This window comes from Harmonia axyridis, chromosome X, assembly GCF_914767665.1.
Source record: "Harmonia axyridis chromosome X, icHarAxyr1.1, whole genome shotgun sequence".
NCBI lineage: Eukaryota > Metazoa > Arthropoda > Insecta > Coleoptera > Coccinellidae > Harmonia > Harmonia axyridis.
In genome coordinates, this window is record NC_059508.1 from 21,736,800 (window position 1) to 21,747,878 (window position 11,079).

The following is an 11,079-nucleotide window of genomic DNA, read 5'->3' on the forward strand; positions in this document are numbered from 1 at the left end:
AAAAATTTTCTACCCATTTAATGAAATTTTGGGGAGAAATTCTTTCAATAGAAATAGGTATAAATCTATGGTTTGCTCCACAAATTTCTGAACATTGGCCAAAAAAAATTCCAGTTCGATTTAAATTAAATCTAAGTTGATTTAATCGCCCTGGGGAGGCATCAACTTTTACTCCTGTTGAAGGAACTGTTCAAGAATGAATTACGTCAGAAGATGAAGTTAGAATTCGAATATGAGAAAGATATGGTGAAATAGTTCGATTATCAACTTCTAGTAATCGAAAATTAAAAAGTTGATTATTATTAATTAAATATGAATCAAATTCAAGATTTTTAAAATCTGTATATTCATAGGTTCAATATCATTGATGACCAATAGTTTTAATAGTAACTAAAGGGTTACGGATTTCATCAATTAAGTAAATAAATTTTAAAGAAGGAAGAGCAATAAAAATTAAAGTTAATGCTGGTATAATAGTTCAAATTGTTTCAATATTGTGTCCTTCTAATATAAAACGATGGTTATAATTATTTAATGTTAGTCTCATTATGGTATATGTTACAATACAAGTGATTATTATTAAGATCAAAAGGGCGTGATCATGAAAAAATCTTAATTGTTCAAGTAAATACGAAGCTCTGTCTAAAAATATATATGATTTTCAAGTCGCTATTTCTAAAAAAAGGTAAATCTTTATAATTGGGGTTTAAATCCAATGCACTAATGTGCCATATTAGAATTTTTGAGCTAAGATTGGTACTTCTGAATAAGAATGTTCATTAGGAGGAGAAAGTTGAAGTCATTCAATTAAAGAGGGTACATTAGAATTGAACTTTCTTAAACGTATTGAATAAAATCTTTCTCAAATAATTAAGATTATAAAGATTATTCTGAGAGAGGAAATTATAGATCCAATAGAAGAAATTTTATTTCATTTGTAATAAGCATCAGGATAATCTGAGTATCGTCGAGGTATCCCTCTTAGTCCTAAGAAGTGTTGAGGAAAAAATGTTAAGTTTACCCCAATAAATATAATTAAAAATTGGATTTGTAATAATTTATTGTTAAGATTGAATCCTGTAATTAAAGGGAATCAATGGATAAATCCTGCTATAATGGCAAATACAGCTCCTATAGATAAAACGTAATGAAAATGAGCTACAACATAATAGGTGTCATGTAAAATAATATCTATGGAAGAGTTAGCGAAAATTACTCCTGTTAATCCACCAATTGTAAATAAAAATAAAAATCCCGGGGTTCATAAAATTGAAGGTGTATAGTAAAATTGTATTCCATGTAAAGTTGCTAATCAAGAAAAAATTTTAATTCCAGTGGGTACTGCAATAATTATTGTAGCTGAAGTAAAATAAGCTCGAGTATCAACATCTATTCCCACTGTAAATATGTGATGAGCTCATACTACAAATCCTAGAAGTCCAATAGCTAATATAGCATAAATTATTCCTAAAGAACCAAAGGCAATTTTTTTTCCTCTTTCTTGTGTAATAATATGGGAAATTATACCAAACCCTGGGAGAATTAAAATATAAACTTCAGGATGACCAAAAAATCAAAATAAATGTTGGTATAAAATTGGGTCTCCCCAACGGTTGGATCAAAAAAAGAAGAATTTAAGTTTCGGTCAGTTAATAGTATAGTAATTGCTCCTGCAAGAACTGGTAGTGATAATAATAAAAGAATTGCTGTAATAAGAACAGATCATACAAATAAAGGAGTTTTATCAAGTATTATACCAAATGGACGTATATTTATAATAGTTGAAATGAAATTTACTGCACCTAAAATTGAGAAAATTCCTGCTAAATGTAAACTAAAAATCACTAAATCTACTGAAGGCCCATTATGTGTTAAATTAGAAGAAAGAGGAGGGTAAACAGTTCATCCTGTTCCTGCTCCTATTTCTACGACTGTTCTTAAAATTAAAAGAGTTAAAGCAGGGGGTAAAAGTCAAAATCTTATATTATTTAATCGTGGAAATGCTATATCAGGGGCTCCAATTATTAAAGGAACTAATCAATTTCCAAAACCTCCAATTATAATAGGTATTACTATAAAGAAAATTATAATGAAAGCATGAGCTGTAACAATTATGTTATAAATTTGGTCGTTTCCAATTAATCTTCCTCTAGTCCCTAATTCTAACCGAATTAAAATACTTAACGATGATCCTACTATTCCTGCCCATATTCCAAATAAAAAGTATAATGTTCCAATATCTTTATGATTAGTAGAAAATAATCATTTATTCGATAAAGTGGCTGAATTAAAGCGTTAAATTGTAAATTTAATTATGAGTTTTCTCCTTTATTAAGCCTTATATTCAATTATGATTATAAATTGCAAATTTATAGGTGAATATTATTCTAAGGCTTAGAATAATTCTATTTTTAACTTTGAAGGTTACTAGTTTATTTAACTTAAATCCTTAATAAATTCTAAAAATTACAGTAAAAATGATTAATCCGTAAATTTTCACTCAATTTGAAAAAATTACATAGTAAGAGTTAATATAATTAAATTTTTTATTTTCATTTAATTTTATTATTAAAGATTGAAGTATTAAGCGTATATAAATATATATACAAATCAAAGTAATAAAAATTATCATAAAAGATAGAAAATAAAAGTGATTTTCAATTAAAGTTTTTAGAATTAGTCACTTAGGAAAAAATCCTAAAAAAGGGGGGATTCCTCCTAGAGAAAAGAAATTTAAAAAAAAATAGAATTTTAAAGTTTTATTGTAATTCATATTATTTATAAGATCTTTAATGTTAAAGATTTTATATTTATTAAAAATTAGGATTATATTTAAAGAAATAAAAGTATAAATTAAAAAGTATAATATTCATAAGGATTGATTTAATATCATTATTCTTAATATTCAACCAATATGGTTGATGGAAGATAAGGCAAGAATTTTTTTTAATCTGGTTTGGTTTCATGTTTTTACACTCCCTAAGGTTATACACATCAAAATAATCAAAATAAAGAATAGGTTTAATTTAAAATTATATATAATTAAAATTATTGGAGCAATTTTTTGTCAAGTTATTAATAATAATGCATTAGTTCATCTTAGTCCTTCTAGGACTTCTGGATATCAAAAGTGGAAAGGGGCTGCTCCTATTTTTATAAGGATAGCTCTGTTAAACAAAAATATAGAAGTAGGTATTAATTGCTCGATAGAATTGATTAAAATAGATGAATTTAAAAAAGAAAATAAAACTAGAATTGATGCAGGAACTTGGACTAAAAAATATTTCAAGGAGGATTCAGAAGAAAACTTAAAATTATCTAAATTTATAATAGGAATAAAAGCTAAGAGGTTTAATTCTAAACCAATCCAGATATTAATTCATGAATAAGCAGAAATAGAAATAAGAGTTCCTCTTATAATTAAAATTAACAATATTAATTTTATAGTTTTAATTATAATGAAAAGGGGTATACCTTCATAAATGGGGTATGAACCCATCAGCTTCTTTAGCTTATCTTTATATTCTAGTATAAGATGTACAAGAGTTTTTGAAACTTTATGAAATAATTTAATTTTATTGAATATAATTACAAAAAAAAATTAACAATTAAAAATTTAACTTATTAAGTTAAATTTTAAATTTAATATTTTAAATTTTAATAAGAACTATTAAATTTTCATTAATTTAAGTGTACAAAAATTAATTCACAAAGTAAAAAATCCTATAAAATAGGATTATTTATATAAATATATTCAATAAATTTGAATTGATTTTGGTCGTCCTACTTCAGGATCAATTTCAATATTCTAAACCAATCCTGAGGCTAAGTCCAACAATCAACACCAAACCCGATAAATTTGAATTGATTTTGGTCGTCCTACTTCAGGATCAATTTCAACATTCTAAACCAATCCTGAGGCTAAGTCCAACAATCAATACCAAACCCGATAAATTTGAATTGATTTTGGTCGTCCTACTTTCAGGATCAATTTCAACATTCTAAACCAATCTTGAGGCTTAGTCCAATAATCAATACCTAATCCGATAAATTTGAATTGATTTTGGTGGTCCTACTTCAGGATCAATTTCAACATTCTAAACCAATCCTGAGGCTAAGTCCAACAATCAACACCAAACCCGATAAATTTGAATTGATTTTGGTCGTCCTACTTCAGGATCAATTTCAACATTCTAAACCAATCTTGAGGCTAAGTCCAACAATCAATACCAAACCCGATCAATTTGAATTGATTTTGGTGGTCCTACTTCAGGATCAATTTCAACATTCTAAACCAATCCTGAGGCTAAGTCCAACAATCAACACCAAACCCGATAAATTTGAATTGATTTTGGTCGTCCTACTTCAGGATCAATTTCAACATTCTAAACCAATCCTGAGGCTAAGTCCAACAATCAACACCAAACCCGATAAATTTGAATTGATTTTGGTCGTCCTACTTCAGGATCAATTTCAACATTCTAAACCAATCCTGAGGCTAAGTCCAACAATCAACACCAAACCCGATAAATTTGAATTGATTTTGGTCGTCCTACTTCAGGATCAATTTCAACATTCTAAACCAATCTTGAGGCTAAGTCCAACAATCAATACCAAACCCGATCAATTTGAATTGATTTTGGTGGTCCTACTTCAGGATCAATTTCAACATTCTAAACCAATCCTGAGGCTAAGTCCAACAATCAACACCAAACGCGATAAATTTGAATTGATTTTGGTCGTTCTACTTCAGGATCAATTTCAACATTCTAAACCAATCCTGAGGCTAAGTCCAACAATCAACGTTTAAGTTTTCAAAATTATTAGTTTTTGATTTTGATTAACTAAGAAATTGACTTTTAAATTTTAAAAATTTTTAAATATTACCTTATTTATAAATTTGTATTAGAATTCTATTGGGGGGGATCAATAGAATTCAATTTATGAAAATTTGAATAAATGGATTTATATTTAAAAATCAAAAAATTTTGTAATTAAAAATTATTCTTTCAATTTCATTTTCACAGAAAAGGTTTAAATTTTCTATAAAATAAATTTTCTGTTAGACTAGAAGAAGAATTTTTTCTAAAAGTTGATTTTTCTAACAAAATAGTTTGGAAAAAGAAATTTTATGATAAATCCTTTTTTCACATAAAAAATAATCGATCTCTGTAAAATTTTGAAATCCGAAGATTTTTTCCAAATTTCATCAAATTTCACGAAATTTGGCATTTTTTTCAAAAATTTCGGGGTTGGAACTAGGGGTGGGTTGCACATGTTTCATCTCATCAAAATGATCCTTTCTTCAGGCGCCCTAATAGGAATTTCCTCATACATTGGTTTTTATTTCCAAGTGTTATAATTGTTTTTTAGACAATAATGTCAATTTTAAAGACCAAATTTTTTGAAAAATTTAAAAAAAAAACGAAAAAAATGCAAAATTTTGCAATTCTTTGCATTTTTTGGGTCAAAATTTGGGCAAAAAAAATGGCCTAAAATCGATACTTTATTAGCAGTATTAATTTAAATTTTGTCTTTTAATAGGGTTAGTAATATTCTAGGTGCTAATTTTAATTAAATAGTTAAAATAAACATCTTTAAATATATAAAAACCGATTTAATATTGGTATCTTGAGGGATATATAATAGTACTCCCGAAAAAAAGAGAAAGAATATATAAAGTAAATCAGTATATAAAAACGACGGTGAATTTCGAGAATTTCTATATTAATAAATATTTTATATAATAATAATATTTATAATATATATATAAAGAGTATAAATTATTAATAATTAATTTAACATTAAAATATTAATATTTTACTTATATAAGAATTAAATTATAATTAATCTATAATTATTAATAATATATTAAAAATTATTAGTTATTAATAAAGTTAATTTTTAATGAAAAATTCAAAATTAATGAAAAAAAAAAAAAAAACCTAAGTATTAATGAATTAAATTATCATTAAGAAATATTATTTCTGAAGTATTATGGTATTTATCATGAAAATGAAGTTATTCTTATTTTAACTAAATCTATTAAAAATTACGTGAAAAATAGATTTAGAAAAATAAAATTAATAAAGATTTCATAAAAAAATTAAATTAAAATATCTAACAAAAAAATGTAATTTTTTAATATTTGGTTAAATTTGTCTATTTTTTAGTTGTCTCGAATAATTTTTAATTTATTGGATAAAAAGTGATCTTGAAGGGTAAAAAAATGATTTGTTAGTATAATAAAGTTATTATGTCAATATTTTGATTAAAATTATAATTATTTTAAGTTTAATTAGTACATAGTTAAAAAAATTATGTATAAAAATTTAGGATTTTCATAAAATTCGAGTAATTTTTGAAAATTTTATATAAATGCTTAAGAGGAAATCGCTCATAAAAAAAAAATCTATATTTTTTTGTTAGAAATTTTAATTTAAATAATTTTAAAAGATTGTGATATGGAAATTATCTAACAATTTCTTTCGAAAAAATTATTTGTTAGTATAATAAAGTTATTCCGTGTAAAAATTTTGTGAAAAATTGTTAAAAATTTTTCAAAATTTATGGATTTTTGAAAATTTTGATGATTAGGAAAGGAATTTTTTTTTTCATTTTTCATAAATTTGATTTTTATATAATTTTGAAAATTTTTAGAATAGATTCATTTAAATATTTTGATAAAAATTGTAAATGTTTAGTTTTGGGGGGAACAAAATTAATAAATTTAAAATTAAATTCATTTCGAATTTTAAAAAATTTAATATTTGATTATTTTATTTAATAATAAAATTATAATTTATTATTTTTAAAATTATTGTATTTATCAAGAATTTTTTAAATCCGATAATTTAAAATATTTTTGATATTTGGTAGGCTTCAGTTTATTACAAAATTAATTTTATTAAAATTAAATTTGAATAAAGCTATAACAGTCAGCAATAAGAATTGTTACAATTCAAATTGTTTAGTATTGGATTTAGTGAGTAGGGTAGCACTAAATTTCAGGGTATAACTTGTAAATCCTTGGGGGAAAATTTTTTAATTTAGAGTTAAAAAGTTTAAGGTTTGGTTATTATCTAAGGGGACGTTTTTGACGGGAGGAAGTTACAAAGATTTGTTAACATAAAGTTTTCAAAATTATAATTTATTTTTTTAAAATTATTGTATTTATCAAGAATTTTTTAAATCCGATAATTTAAAATATTTTTGATATTTGGTAGGCTTCAGTTTATTACAAAATTAATTTTATTAAAATTAAATTTGGATAAAGCTATAACAGTCAGTAATAAGAATTGTTACAATTTAAATTGTTTAGTATTGGATTTAGTGAGTAGGGTAGCACTAAATTTCAGGGTATAACTTGTAAATCCTTGGGGGAAAATTTTTTAATTTAGAGTTAAAAAGTTTAAGGTTTGGTTATTATCTAAGGGGACGTTTTTGACGGGAGGAAGTTACAAAGATTTGTTAACATAAAGTTTTCAAAATTATAATTTATTTTTTTAAAATTATTGTATTTATCAAGAATTTTTTAAATCCGATAATTTAAAATATTTTTGATATTTGGTAGGCTTCAGTTTATTACAAAATTAATTTTATTAAAATTAAATTTGGATAAAGCTATAACAGTCAGTAATAAGAATTGTTACAATTTAAATTGTTTAGTATTGGATTTAGTGAGTAGGGTAGCACTAAATTTAAGGGTATAACTTGTAAATCCTTGGGGGAAAATTTTTTAATTTAGAGTTAAAAAGTTTGAGGTTTGGTTATTATCTAAGGAGACATTTTTGACGGGAGGAAGTTACAAAGATTTGTTAACATAAAGTTTTTAAAATTATAATTTATTTTTTTTAAATTATTGTATTTATCAAGAATTTTTTAAATCCGATAATTTAAAATATTTTTGATATTTGGTAGGCTTCAGTTTATTATAAAATTTATTTTATTAAAATTAAATTTGAATAAAGCTATAACAGTCAGCAATAAGAATTGTTACAATTTAAATTGTTTAGTATTGGATTTAGTGAGTAGGGTAGCACTAAATTCGAGGGTATAACTTGTAAATCCTTGTTGGAAAATTTTTTAATTTAGAGTTAAAAAGTTTAAGGTTTGGTTATTATCTAAGGGGACGTTTTTGACGGGAGGAAGTTACAAAGATTTGTTAACATAAAGATTTTAAAATTATAGTTTTAATTATTTAATTTTTTAAATTTGATTTAATTATTATCATTTCTAAATTAAGTTAATTTTTTTTTGTTTAAAATAAATTTCAACTAAATGTAGTCTTTTTTGGGTTTTAGTTAATTAGATATTTGATTATGGTATTAGATATATATATTCATTCAAGATTTATATGAATATTGTTTTAAATTTAATAAATTAGTAGTGTATATTTTTAATTATTAAAAAAATTAAGAATTAGTGATAAGATTTAGTATTTGCAATTTTTGTGCCAGCAGCAGCGGTTATACAAAAAATATAATATATATTTATTAGCTTTAATTAATAGAATTAAAAATTAAAAAAGAAATTTTAAGTTTTAAGGTGAAATTTTAATTTATTAATATTTTTAATTATGTTTTTATGAGGTTAAGAAATTATTATAATAAACTAGGATTAGATACCCTATTATTAATTAAGTAAATTATAAAGTTAAGTGATTAATAGTTAAGTTCTTTAAAGCTAAATGATTTGGCGGTATTTTTACTTTTCAGAGGAACCTGTTCTATAAACGATAATCCACGATTAAAATAACTTTAATTAGAAACTTTTATATCGTCGTTGTTAAATATTTTTGTAGAAATTAATATTTAGATATTTTTTATAAATTTAAATCAGATCAAGGTGAAGTTTATATTAAAGTAGAAATGGGTTACATTAAATTATATTTATGGATTTATATATTTTAAAAGTTTTATGAAATTGGATTTGATTGTAATTGAATATTTTCATTTTTAATGATTTAGTACTAAAATATGCACATATTGCCCGTCGCTTTCATCTAATATGGAATAAGTCGTAACATAGTAGATTTACTGGAAAGTGATTCTAGAATGTCAGTTTAGAGCTTGAATAAGCATCTTATTTACATTAAGAAGATAATTAATAATTTAAATTGAATTTTAAAATTTATTTAATTAATATATATACATATATTTTTTTTTTTTTTTTTTTTTTTTTTTTTTTTACCACCGTTTTCAAAAACGGGATGAAACCCTTGCCGGGCTGTCAGCCAAGGCAAGTGTTGCAGCTACGGACCCTGCAGAAACTTTCTGACGGTTCTGACAGTGCCCAGGATAACCTGCTTCTGAGAGGAAGAAATTGTGTCGTTGTCCAAGCACAGTTTTTTGGTGTTTTCAGGTAGGTGCTTCTCAACCAAACCGTTCACCGATATAATCATCGGGAGTACACTTATTGTCCGGAGCTCGTATAGCTCCCGGAGCTGAAACGCCAGATCAGAGTACTTACTGACCTTTTCAGAGTAGGCTCTGGAAATGTTGTCATCTGCCGGGATGGTGAAATCCAGCAGCATACAGGTCTTCCTCTTCAAATCGAAGATAGCGACATCCGGCCGGTTGTGGGCAACACCTCTGTCCGTTACGAAGGTGGTATCCCAGTATAATTTATATTCCTCGCTTTGTAGCAGCGACTTCGGCTGATACCAGTACGATGGAGTTTCATTCTGCAACAGGCCAAGTCTCAGTGCAATCTTTTGATGGTATATTCTTGCCATAGAGTTGTGCCTTTCAAGATAATCCCTTGGGGCGAGAACTGGGCATGCCGAAGTAATATGCTGGATGGATTCTAGTGCTTGGGCACACCTGCGACATCGATCTGTAGGAATGTCAATCCGAGCAATGTTTTTCATGTACGCTCTTGTTGCCACAACCTGATCCTGAATGGCGATGAGTCGCCCTTCTGTCTCGGGAAAAAGGTATCCCGCACGTAAGTAGGTGAGTGATTCTACCTCATTGACATGATTATTATTTTTCAGGTGACTGGGATATCTTCCGTGGAGGGCCTTCGCATTCCATTCTCCTATCATGTCTTCCCGCGACCGTCTGGTGTCATGGTGTTCCGGCGCGGACAGGTTCAGTGCAGTGATCTTATCATCAGCCTCACGAATGGACAGGAACAGAGGTGAGTTTTCTTTGAGGAAGTAATTCCTCAGTGAGATCAGATTGCCTTCGTGAACATTTTCTAGGTTCATGAGGCCTCTGCCTCCCTGATGTCGTGGGAGGTAAAGCCGGATTTTTGACGCATGGGGATGGTGCATTCCGTATTTTGTGAGCATAGATCTCATTGCTCTGTCTATTTCTCGCAGCTCAGTCAGAGACCAAGTCAGGACGCCGAAGGAGTACGTTATGCTCGGGATTGCCCAGATGTTAATGGCCGTAAATAGGGACCTGGAGTTGAGTTTGGATTTTAGGAGAAGGTTGACTCTTTTGTATAGTCTTTGTTTGAATAATTCCTTCATCTCCGAGGTCTTGATTTCCAATGCCTGTCTTATTCCCAGGTACTTGTAGGTGTCATCTGTGTTTAGGGGGGGAACCGTTATTTGGTTCATCAAAGTTGTTCCCTTGCAGCTCTCCTGAATCTTTCCTCTCTTCACCTCAAGAATAGCGCATTTATCTATGCCCATCTTCATGCCTATGGAGCCGCTGAAAACTGACACGATCTCTAGGAGTCTCTTTAGCTGGTCGGCGTTAGCAGCGTAAAGCTTCAGATCGTCCATATATAACTGATGGTTAATCCGAGTTCTCCTTTGTTTATCGATGACGTATCCATAGGCTGTGTTGTTCAGTATCATGCTGATAGGGTTCAGCGCCATGCAGAACCAGATCGGACTCAAAGTATCTCCCTGAAAAATCCCCCGCCCGATCCTGATTCTGTCCGATTCTACCATACGGTCCCCCGTCCCCAGCAACAGTGACGTCCTCCAGGATTTCATAAGGTATGCCAATAGCTTTGTGACCTTATCATTAACTCCGTGCATCTCTAATACTTTTATCAGCCATGAATGAGGGACCGAGTCGAAGGCCTTTTGGTAATCAACCCAGGCCACAGAGATATTCC